Raw genomic sequence first — 11,848 nt, 5'->3', positions numbered from 1 at the left:
CAGAGCTAAATTCAAAGACTCTCTTTCACCTACAGTTACAGTGAGAGCAGGTCTGCTCCTGGCTCATATCATGGTTCTAAATTGGGTTGACTCTGGACCCACCCCCCATCCAAAAGAAACAGCTACCTAAACGGATGCTTGCCCAAAACCCAGCGCCCAGCCCAGTATCACTCACAGAGTTTGGCTGAATATTTACATGAAAAGCCTGAATTGTCAAAATTTAACATTTGTTGCAGATTAATGTAGGATGAAACAGCGGGAGAAATTATCTAGTGTGCATATTTGTGTGTACGCGCACACACACACTGAACTTCCAGTGAAGAAACTATTTAATGTCTGCTGCTTGAAACCATGTCACTTAGAAGACATCAGTAATTCAATTCATTTACACTCACCTTTCAGGAAACATCTGCCTATGAGGTAGTTTCCTCCTTTCACATTTGCGACATACTGATGACTTTGCAAAATCAAATTTCCAATGGTGTCAGGTCCACCTGAACATATATTTCATGATTTTGAGAGTAGATACTCTCATCCTTTTTGCATGAAAATGAAGAAAATCACAGCAAGAATCAGACAGAAAAATTCTCGGGCAAAGTTATCTCAACTATCATCACTACCTACTTATGAACTCATCTCCATCTTGGTCCTAGCCCCAGAGACCATCCACCTATAGATTCCTGATTTCTTCTTGTTGCAACGAACCACCTATGCGTTAGGTGACTGTCACTCGGCTTGTCCTTGGAGCTGAAGTTCATCTGCATTGTTTGCTGGGGCTCCTCCTTCTCACCTTGAATTCCTAGATCTTGGCTTCATTTGATTGCTTTAAAAACATCTAGCCTGCTGCTCCCTGACCTTCTGGGCCTCCAGGGCTTTAGAATCTGCAGGAACCTCCTTTGCTGAACTTTCCACCGTGTCGCTGGGCTTACCTAATGGTATTATTTCCTTTGTTTCACCTAGACCTGAGTTCTTTACTCATTTCTCCAAGTAGCTACAATTGGTAACTCCCTGTTTCACCAAACCAAAAAAATGCTGTACTTAAGTGAATGCTCTCAAATATGATATCACCTTAAAATGAAACCAAATATATTCATCCAAGCAACTTCTAAAGTTTTTCAACTAAATGAGAAGGTGGGGGCATTTGGAGTATAAAGGCATAGTCTCAACAAAAGCACAAGACCTGGGGGGGAGGGAGGGACTCAGGGGGGAGGGACATGGGAAGGTCACGGCACCAGGAGTCTGAACTATGGGTTTCTAGACGTCTCTCCAACGCACCATCACTTCTCATATTCTCTGTGCTCTTGGGGAAATACATTTTTATCAATAATATTTTGGTGGACATATGTGCTGGGCTTTCTGCTAAGCACTGGCCTACAGTCAGGAACAAAATGGATATGGTCCCTTCCTTCACAGAGCTTAAGGTAATCCAAAGGCTGAGGCTGCCACTCAGGATGCCTTAGAGGAGCTTCTCCAGGAATCTGTGGTCAAAATGAATTGAGACGTCGTCTTCTGCCACATTGAGCTTGGGAGGTCCTTCCCCACTTAGTTTGGAGGGACCAGGAGAACTTCCCAGATGTTCCCTCTGGTCCGCTCTAAAAATCCAGCTGTGTCCAATATAGCTCTATCTGAACAATATATTCCAATCTGGAGTTTCTATCTCCCTCGCCCCACCTACCCTTTCCCAGTCCAGCACCAACTACTGGCAATTTTATCTCCTGAGGAGACCTCAAGTCCATCTACTTCTCTTCATGTCCAGCGCAACCATCTGTTCAAGCTTCCATCATCTCTTATCTCAACTATAGCATATTTGCCCTGTGTAGCTTCAATGAGTTCTCCTCACTTCAGTCAGATTGTTCAAAATTAAAATCTGATCATGCTGGTCTTCTCCCCACCTCCACTTTCCTAAACCCTTCAGTATGTTCCCATTGCGCTTTGACTGGATTAAAATGCATAACATAAACCACGTTATCCTGACATGCCTCATGAGCCTCATTTTAGGCTACTATTCTCATTTTGCCACCTCAGGGCCTTTGACTATGCTTCTCCCTAGAATGTCCCGATTTTACCTGCTTATCTAGTGTTCTCATCCTACAGATCTCAGCCCCTTCCTCAGGGAAGCGTGTACAATTCCAAAATCTGACCACCATCTTTTCATCCCAACTAGGTTCCCATCTCATACATTCTCACAGCACCCTATAATTTACTTCAGGGTACTTATCACAGTCTGTAATTATGTATTTGTGTGGCTGGTAAGTTAGTTAATATTGGTTTTCCCTATCAATTTTTTTTCTTAACTTTTTATTGACATTGGCAAATTAAAATAGAATAAATTAACAAGTTGGTTTTTTGTTTGTTTGTTTGTTTTGCGGTACGAGGACCTCTCACTGCTGTGGCCTCTCCCGTTGCGGAGCACAGGCTCCGGATGCGCAGGCTCAGTGGCCATGGCTCACGGGCCCAGCCGCTCCGCGGCATGTGGGATCTTCCCAGACCGGGGCACGAACCCGTGTCCCTGCATCGGCAGGGGACTCTCAACCACTGCGCCACCAGGGAAGCCCTAACAGGTATTTTTTCAAAAAAATGTTTTGTACAAAAATACTGTCAACTTTTCCTAAAAGGCTTTCAACACAGTAGTAACTTTTCATGTACTGAATATAACTATGAGCACGGTGTCAAAAATGTTGAAGACAGAAACAAAATAAAAATCTGTGAAATGTTTGCCACTGATGACATTCCACACCTATTATTGTCTGTACGTATGGGGGAGGGGGACAGTCACCTTGAGAGTGAACAGTATGACCCTCCCTATCAAATTTTAAGTTCCATGAAATCAGGAACCATGATGATTTGCTTATCTTCGTATTCCCTTGCCTAGCACATTACTGGCACATAGACCAGTGTTCAATAAATATTTGTGGAATAAATTCAGAAATCAGCCTGTATTAGCCGTTCTGACTAAGGTGCCGTCTATCACTTAAGATCAAGTTTGTCAGCCCCATTACTTGTACTATCAATGCGTCAGTTCAACAAAATCCTGTAACTTCCTTAAGCCTTTGAGTACTTCCGCAAGGGCTCCCTACCTCTGGTTCTGCTATCAGCATTCCCTCAGAGATTAGTCAGTGTTGCCATAGTGATTTCCCAGTGACCTGTTGATCCAAAGATACTGTGAAGGAGCCTGCGTCTATGTTGAGACTTCCTGGGTCCAGTGGTCACAGAAAAAGAGAACATTAGAAATCATTTTGTCCAGGAAATTCCCTGGCAGTCCAGGGGTTAGGACTGCGTGTTTTCCCTACAGAGGGCTCGGGTTCAATCCCTGGTCAGGGAACTAAGATCCTGCAAGCCGCGTGATGTGGCAAAAAAAAAAAAAAAAAATCATTTTGTCCATTTCTCTGACTGTAGGCAGGATATGTCCATGCCATCCAGGCTGAAGAGAATCTCTTCTATTTAAAATCTCTCCAAAAACTCCATAACTTCTGTGGGAAACCCAGCCCAGCATTTAATGAGGAAAACTTTCAGGAGCTTCTAAGAAAAGTGATCAGTTTTGGCTCTTCTCCACCCTATTAATCCCAATAATTCTTAAGAACCCAAGAGATAACAGTGCCATCGGTGTGGAGGAAAGAGCTAAACATTCGTAAAATAAGAAGCTTTTTAATATTTACAAATTATTTGTGACAACTTAATCTTTGCCGCAGTTTATAAGGATAATACTGGCCAAGAGTTTCATGAATTTTTGCATGTTGAAAAATAAGACAATTCTGTTGATACTCAATTCAGACATTCTTCCTCAACTCTGTGATTCATTTTTATAAAAACAATATGAGTAATATCCATTCTTCTATATGAGGCATTAAAATAGCCAGGGCTCTAATGCAGATTCTGGTTTAGCAAAGTTTCCAAGCTCTTTCTGCACATAGTACCTGCGTAGGAAAAAACCAGATCACAGCTCTTGCCTAATTCATTCCTGGAAATAAATAACACTCCAGCCTGAAACAGGTCACGCAAAGCAACATAACATTCTGTCACATTCTACACCAGCAACTACCCTGAACAGTTCCATTTGAGTTCCTTTTGAGAAACTGGAGATGGAAAGCATTCTGCTATAGACACATAGCTTAAGCCCTGACAAAAACCATCCAGTCCCATGCCTAGGTAAAATATTTACTCTCAGCCTTCTGGGTCTGTTTTTTCCTCCTAGATATGACAACTAGAACTTGAGCATGATGCTACCCAATTAATGATGGTACCTTTGTTATGGATCAAATAATCCAAGCAACCTTGCTTCTCACAGGTATAATAAGAAAAATATAGTAATGGTTATTCAACACTCAGTACATGTCAGGTTCTTAATGCATTTGTACATTGCATGAATGATTTTACCTAACCCTAATCATATCTTAGGTATGGGGGCTTTTTGCTTTTCACTTATCTTTAATGTGGTAGGAACACAACATTAAATCCACCCTCTTAACAAAGGAAGTGTACAATACGATATTGTAAACTATAGGTACAGTATTGTACAAAAGATCTCAGGAACTCAATCATCTTGCATAAATGAAATTTTACAACAGTTGAACAGCAGCTCCCCTTTTTCCTTTCCCCCCAGTCCCTGGCAACTACCATTCTACACCCTGCTTCTATGAGTTTGACTATTTTACATGCCTGATATAAGTGGTAATATGCAATATTTGTCTTTCCGTGACTGGTTTCTTACTTTTTTTTTATATTTATTTATTTATATTTATTTATTTGTTTGTTTGCACCGGGTCTTAGTTGTGGCAGGTGGGCTGCTCCTTGGTTGTGGCATGAGAACTCTTAGTTGTGGCATGCATGTGGGATATAGTTCCCTGACCAGGGATCGAACCCAGGCCCCCTGCATTGGGAGCACAGAGTCTTCCACTGCTCCACCAGGGAAGTCCCTGTGACTGGTTTATTTCACTTAGCATAATATCTTTTAGGTTCATCCATGTTGAGGCATATAGAAGGATTTCCTTCTTTGTTAAGGCTGAATAATATTCCAGTGTATGTATATACCACATTTTCTTAATCCATTCATCTGTTGCTCAACATTTAGATTGTTTCCATATTTTGATTATTTTGAATAGTACTACTATAAACATGGAAGTGCAAGTATCTCTTTGTGATTCTGATTTCAATTCTTTTGGATAAATGCCCAGAAGTGGGATTTGCTGGATCATATGGTATTTCTATTTTTAATTTTTTGAGGAACCTCCTTAATGTTTTCCATAGCAACTCCACCATTTTACATTCCCATCAACTATGCTTAAGCATTCCAGTTTCTCTACATCCTCACCAACACTTATCTTTTGTTTTCTTGATAATAGCCATCCTAACAGGTGTAAGGTGATACTTCATTGTGGTTTTGATTTGCATTATTTGATGATTAGTGATATTGAGCATCTTTTCATGTACCTGTTGGTCATTTGCATATCTTCGTTGAAGAAGAGTCTATTCAAGTCCTTTGCCCATTTTTTAATCAGCTTATTTGGTTTTTTGCTATTAAGTTGGAGTAGTTCCTTATATATTTTGGATATTAGGTGTGCTTTTTAGAGACAGAGAAATGAAGTCACAGAGAGGTGAACAATTTGCCCAAGTATGGGCCAGGGTTCAAACCCAAGCAGGCTAATGCCAGAACTCACACTCAGAACCACTGTAGTATATAGAAATTGAGTCTTACAGAGTATTTTTCTAAACTTCAATACTGGGTCTATAGAAACAACACCTTAATTAAATTAATCTAACATGAGTATTGTCTAGCTAATAATTATTATGCATAAGAGTAATGCATAATTTTGAGCATATATAAATATACACTCTGTTTTGTTTTCCTATATTCTATTTTTAAATTTTTCTCACTGATGATAAAATAACAAAAGCACTTATACAACATTCCTCAGGTCCTTGAAGTTTTCCAACGGGATTTCTAGATTTCTTTTCTTTCCTTCTCTCTATCTTTTTTTTCATTGTTGTCGTTGTTGATTTTATTTATTGTTATTATTGTTGTTAATCATTTCAGGAATTTATATATAAATACTTTTTTCTAATCTCAATAAAAGCCTTAGATTATCTGTCCTGACCCAAGACCAACTCTTTGAATCTCTTAGCTTTTAAGACCAGAAAAAGGAAAAAGGAACAGCAGACTAAGATACTGCAGATACTATGTTTCCTTACGGCTGTATTTTTTTCAATGCAGAGAAGTGATGATGTAAGTACCACTGGGATGTGATGAGGCAGACTGTCCTAGTCACTGTGGCTGGCACTAGCCTGGGAAATACTAATGAGAAAAATGAGGGGATCTTAGCTGGGCCAAGGTAAGGTCTTCCTAGTGCTAACACCCTGCAATCAAAGATAATACTAGTAAGGTAGCTGGACATTCTGACTTGGCTGGAAGAGGACATGAAGCTTAGAATGTCTCACAGAGATGTTTCCACGAACGACATTCCCAGTACAACAGTTTCTGCTCCAATACCACTGGAGAATGGGAATCTCCCCACCTCTAATTACCTTGTTGACTGGCTCTAGTTAATAGAATGTTCTTTATTATTTTTGAGCCAAAATCTATCAGTGGGGAGGAAAGAGGAGAGAAAGGTCTGTTATTTCTGCAACCATGCTATTTCTGCAATCATGACAATAATAGTGTGTTCATCGAGTCCTTCAAATGAGCCAGGGTTCACCTAGAGGACTGTTCATGCATTTTCTCATGTATAGTCTTTACAACTTTTACACAACACGTACTTTTATTGTCCCATCTTACAAACGAGGAGCCTGATATCCAAATTGCTTTTTTTTTAACATCTTTATTGGAGTATAATTGCTTTATAATGGTGTGTTAGTTTCTGCTTTATAACAAAGTGAATCAGCTATACATATACATATATCCCCATATCCCCTCCCTCTTGCGTCTCCCTCCCACCCTCCCTATCCCACCCCTCTAGGTGGTCACAAAGCACCGAGCTGATCTCCCTGTGCTATGCAGCTGCTTCCCACTAGCTATCTACCTTATGTTTGGTAGTGTATATATGTCCATGCCACTCTCTCACTTCGTCCCAGCTTACCCTTCCCCCAAGATGCTTTTAACTCTAACAGTTCCTAAATTCCCTCTTGGTAAAAAAAAAGAGAGAGAGAGAAAAATCAGACAGTGGATTTAATCCCAAAATGTTTTCTTAAAGTTTTTTTCTGGAACCCTAGAGCCATCATAAATGAAAAACTCTAAAGTTCTGAGTACTGAAAGCATAGGACTACCTCATGGCCAGTGATTCCCAGGCTCCTCCATGTTCTTGAACCCTTGAAAGAAACGATGGACAAGGGTATGCAGGCTCTTCTCATTTTCCTACTTACTCTCCACCCCTGCTGCTAACACCCCTCTAAGAAATACAGCTGTTTTCATGAGCAGAAATACAAACAGTTATTTCCACACTTTACAAATTCCATTGTTCATTCTGAATGAAATAAAGAGTCTGGTCAGGAATCTCTCCAAACACTCAAGTCTTCTTTATGTCCCCTCCCCCCCACTGGCACCTCCTTCCCCTCCAAAGGGAACAGAATCTGATCCTACTTCTGCCCCAGAGAGGAGCACTTTTTACCATCAACTTAGATGAAGACACAGAGGCAGATTTGTCAACACACCAGGGGAAAAACATAAGATAGAATCGGGGTCTCATATGCTCTATGAGATCTAACTGTGGACTAACAAGACAAAATGATAAAGGGAAAGACACAGGGCTCTACTGTGGTTCCAAAAAACAAGCGTGGGACTCCGAGCCACATTGTGGAAATGACTGATGCATTTTGTGCAATATCAGCTCAAAGTGAGCCAACAGTGTGATGTAATGATATGATGTAACCACCCTCCCCCTTCCCCTCACCGCACAAGAAGAAAAAAAAGTAAATGATGCTTTGATCTTTTTAAACTTTAATTTTACAACATATAGAGTAAGGTTGGTGATGGCTGAAAAATTTTACCATTGCTCTGAACACTGATGAAAGAAATTAAAGATGATACAAATAGATGGAGAGATATACCATGTTCTTGGATTGGAAGAAACAACATGTGAAAATGACTATACTACACAAAACAATCTACAGATTCAATGCAATCCCTATCAAACTACCAATGGCAATTTTCACAGAACTAGAACCAAAAATTTCACAATTTGTATGGAAACACAAAAGACCCCGAATAGCCAAAGCAATCTTGAGAAAGAAAAACAGAGCTGGAGGAGTCAGGCTCCCTGACTTCAGACTAAACTACAAAACTACAGTAATCAAGACAGTATGATACTGGCACAAAAACAGAAAGATAGATCAATGGAACAGGATAGAAAGCCCAGAGAAAAACCCACGCACATATGGTCACTTTATATTTGATAAAGAAGGGAAGAATATACAATTTAGAAAAGACAGCCTCTTCAATAAGTGGTACTGGGAAAACTGGACAGCTACATGTAAAAAAATGAAATTAGAACACTCCTTAACACCATACACAAAAATAAACTCAAAATGGATCAAAGGACTAAATGTAAGGCCAGACACTATCAAACTCTTAGAGGAAAACATAGGCAGAACACTCTATGACATAAATCACAGCAAGATCCTTTTTGACCCACCTCCTAGAGAAATGGAAATAAAAACAAAAATAAACAAATGGGACCTAATGAAACTTAAAAGCTTTTGCACAGTAAAGGAAACCATAAACAAGACGAAAAGACAACCCTCAGAATGGCAGAAAATATTTGCAAATGAAGCAACTGACAAAGGATTCATCTCCAAAATTTATAAGCAGCTCATGCAGCTCAATATCAAAAAAACAAACAACCCAATCCAAAAATGGGCAGAAGATCTAAATAGACATTTCTCCAAAGAAGATATACAGATTGCCAACAAACACATGAAAGGATGCTCAACATCACTAATCATTAGAGAAATGCAACTCAAAACTACAATGAGATATCATCTCACACCAGTCAGAATGGCCATCATCAAAAAATCTACAAGCAATAAATGCTGGAGAGGGTGTGGAGAAAAGGGAACTCTCTCGTACTGTTGGTGGGAATGTAAATTGATACAGCCACTATGGAGAACAGTATGGAGGTTCCTTCAAAAACTAAAAATAGAACTAGCATACGATCCAGCAATCCCACTACTGGGCATACACCCTGAGAAAACCATAATTCAAAGAGTCATGTACCACAGTGTTCATTGCAGCTCTATTTACAATAGCCAGGACATGGAAGCAACCTGTCCATCAACAGATGAATGGATAAAGAAAATATGGCACATATATACAATGGAATATTACTCAGCCATAAAAAGAAATGAAATTGAGTTATTTGTAGTGAGGTGGATGGACCTAGAGTCTGTCATACAGAGTGAAGTAAGTCAGAGAAAAACAAATACCGTATGTTAACACATATATATGGAATCTAAGAAAAAAAAAGTTCATGAAGAACCTAGGGGTAAGACAGGAATAAAGACACAGACCTACTAGAGAATGGACTTGAGGACATGGGGAGGGGGAAGGGTAAGCTGGGACAAAGTGAGAGAGTGGCATGGACATATATACACTACCAAACGTAAAATAGATAGCTAGTGGGAAGCAGCTGCATAACACAGGGAGATCAGCTCGGTGCTTTTTGACCACCTAGAGGGGTGGGATAGGGAGGGTGGGAGGGAGACACAAGAGGGAGGAGATATGGGGATATATGTATACATATAGCTGATTGACTTTGTTATGAAGCAGAAACTAACACACCATTGTAAAGCAATTATATTCCAATAAAAATGTTAAAAAAAAAAGAAAGAAATGGTAAAATTGTCCAGAAAAAGATCAAGTCTATGACCTAAAACTCCTTAAACAATAATTTTCAAGTTAACAAAGTAAAGTTGCTGAGAGCCTCATACAAATTATCAAGTGGGATTCTGGGAAGTTACAGTAAACTCATTTCACCTTCCACTTTGAAATAGCTATGATTTTCAGTTTGTGAAATCTATGTTTTGATTTTTATGGAATCCTTAATTTTTACATTTCTCATTTCATGATGGGCTATATCACATAGTTAGCATTATCCAAAATGTAGTAGTATAATGTCATAAGATTTCATTATGTAGCTAGCTAACAAAAATGATTTATAGAATCACTAGATTCTGAAAATAATGAATATAGCAGATACATTTTTCTGTAGAGACCTTAGTGTATTGGGTGTACTTTGAACTGGATTTGTTCACATCTACAGTTCTCTCTCTAATAAATGTCATCAAAAACCAAAAAACAAGCAAACAAAAAAGAACATAATACTATTTATCAACATTAGCAGTTACATGTGGAACCACCAATGTATTAATAAATAAGTCTGAAGGTAAGCTGCTCTTCTATGAGAGGGTAATTAACTCTTTTAGGAAACCAATTAGAAAACACTACATTCTCTTTGGGGGATATCTAATTCCTAAATAGTGTCTGATTCACTGAGAGTCCATTCCATGTCATCAAGAGTCAAGGGCTCCTAAAAGTCAAACACTGACTGAAACCTTCCTTTTCTTCCTTTATTTCTTATTTTTGTAGATGAGAACCTACAGACCAGCTTACTGGATTATTGGCTAAAAGTAGCAAATGAGGTATTAACAAAGTTGCCCTTTCCACTCCAAGAGCTAAACCTCCTGGACAATTCCTGTTAAGTAAACTACTTCCCTGCTGACTCTTACTTCAAAATGACAGAGAGGGGGCTGTTATGGGTTGAATTGTGTCTCCCTGCAAAAAAGATATGCTGGAGTCCTAACTTCTGGTACCTCCAAATGTGACCTTATTTGGAGATAGGGTCTTTACAGAGGAAATCAACATAAAGTGAGGTCATTAGGGTGGGCCCTCATCCAATATGGCTGGTATCCTTATAAAAAGGGAAACTTGGGGGCTTCCCTGGTGGCGCAGTGGTTAAGAATCCGCCTGCCAATGCAGGGGACGCGGGTTTGAGCCCTGGTCCAGGAAGATCCCACATGCTGTGGAGCAATTAAGCCTGTGTGCCACAACTACTGAGCCTGTGCTCTAGAGCCCACGAGGCACAACTACTGAGCCTGCATGCCACAACTACTGAAGCCCACACACCTAGAGCCTGTGCTCCACAACAAGAGAAGCCACTGCGATGAGAAGCCCGTGCACCACAACGAAGAGTAGCTCCCACTCGCCACAACTAGAGAAAGCCCACGCACAGCAATGAAGACCCAACATAGCCAAAAATAAATAAATAAAATAAATAAATTTTTTTTTTTTAAAAAAGGGAAACTTGGACACAGAGGCCCACACATATAGAGGGAAAACAATGTAATGTGGAGAGATGCAGGGAGCAGACCACCATCTATAAGCCAAGGACAGAAACCCGGAACAGATCCTTCCCTCACAGCCTTTGGGAGGAACCAACCCTGACTCCTGGCCTCTAGAACTGCGAGACAATAAATTTCTGTCATGTGATGGTACTAACATGGCATTGGTCTGGCAGAATCTTGGAGTGAAAGGAATCCTTAGAAACTCACCTGGTCCGGTTTCTTGCCTCTAAGCATCTTTCCCAGGTGAGTACCTTTAAAAACTTGTGATAAATCTGTCCAGAGGTGCTTCACAAGTGGTTAAGGACAAGGACTCTTGGATCAAGATGCTGGAGTCAAAACCAAGGTCTGCCCTTAGCACTGGCTTCACCACTGGCAGGATACTTAATTTCTCTACCTTAGTTTTCTCATCTGTAGACTGGGTGTAACCGTCCCTCAGACAGTTACAAGAATGAAATTAGTGAATGCGTGGCAAAGCTTAGCACGGTGCTCAATAAATGTCAGCTATTGTTCATTCTATTGG

The sequence above is a fragment of the Phocoena sinus genome, chromosome 7 (assembly GCF_008692025.1).
Source record: "Phocoena sinus isolate mPhoSin1 chromosome 7, mPhoSin1.pri, whole genome shotgun sequence".
NCBI classification, from domain to species: domain Eukaryota; kingdom Metazoa; phylum Chordata; class Mammalia; order Artiodactyla; family Phocoenidae; genus Phocoena; species Phocoena sinus.
This window is presented reverse-complemented; position numbering follows the sequence as displayed.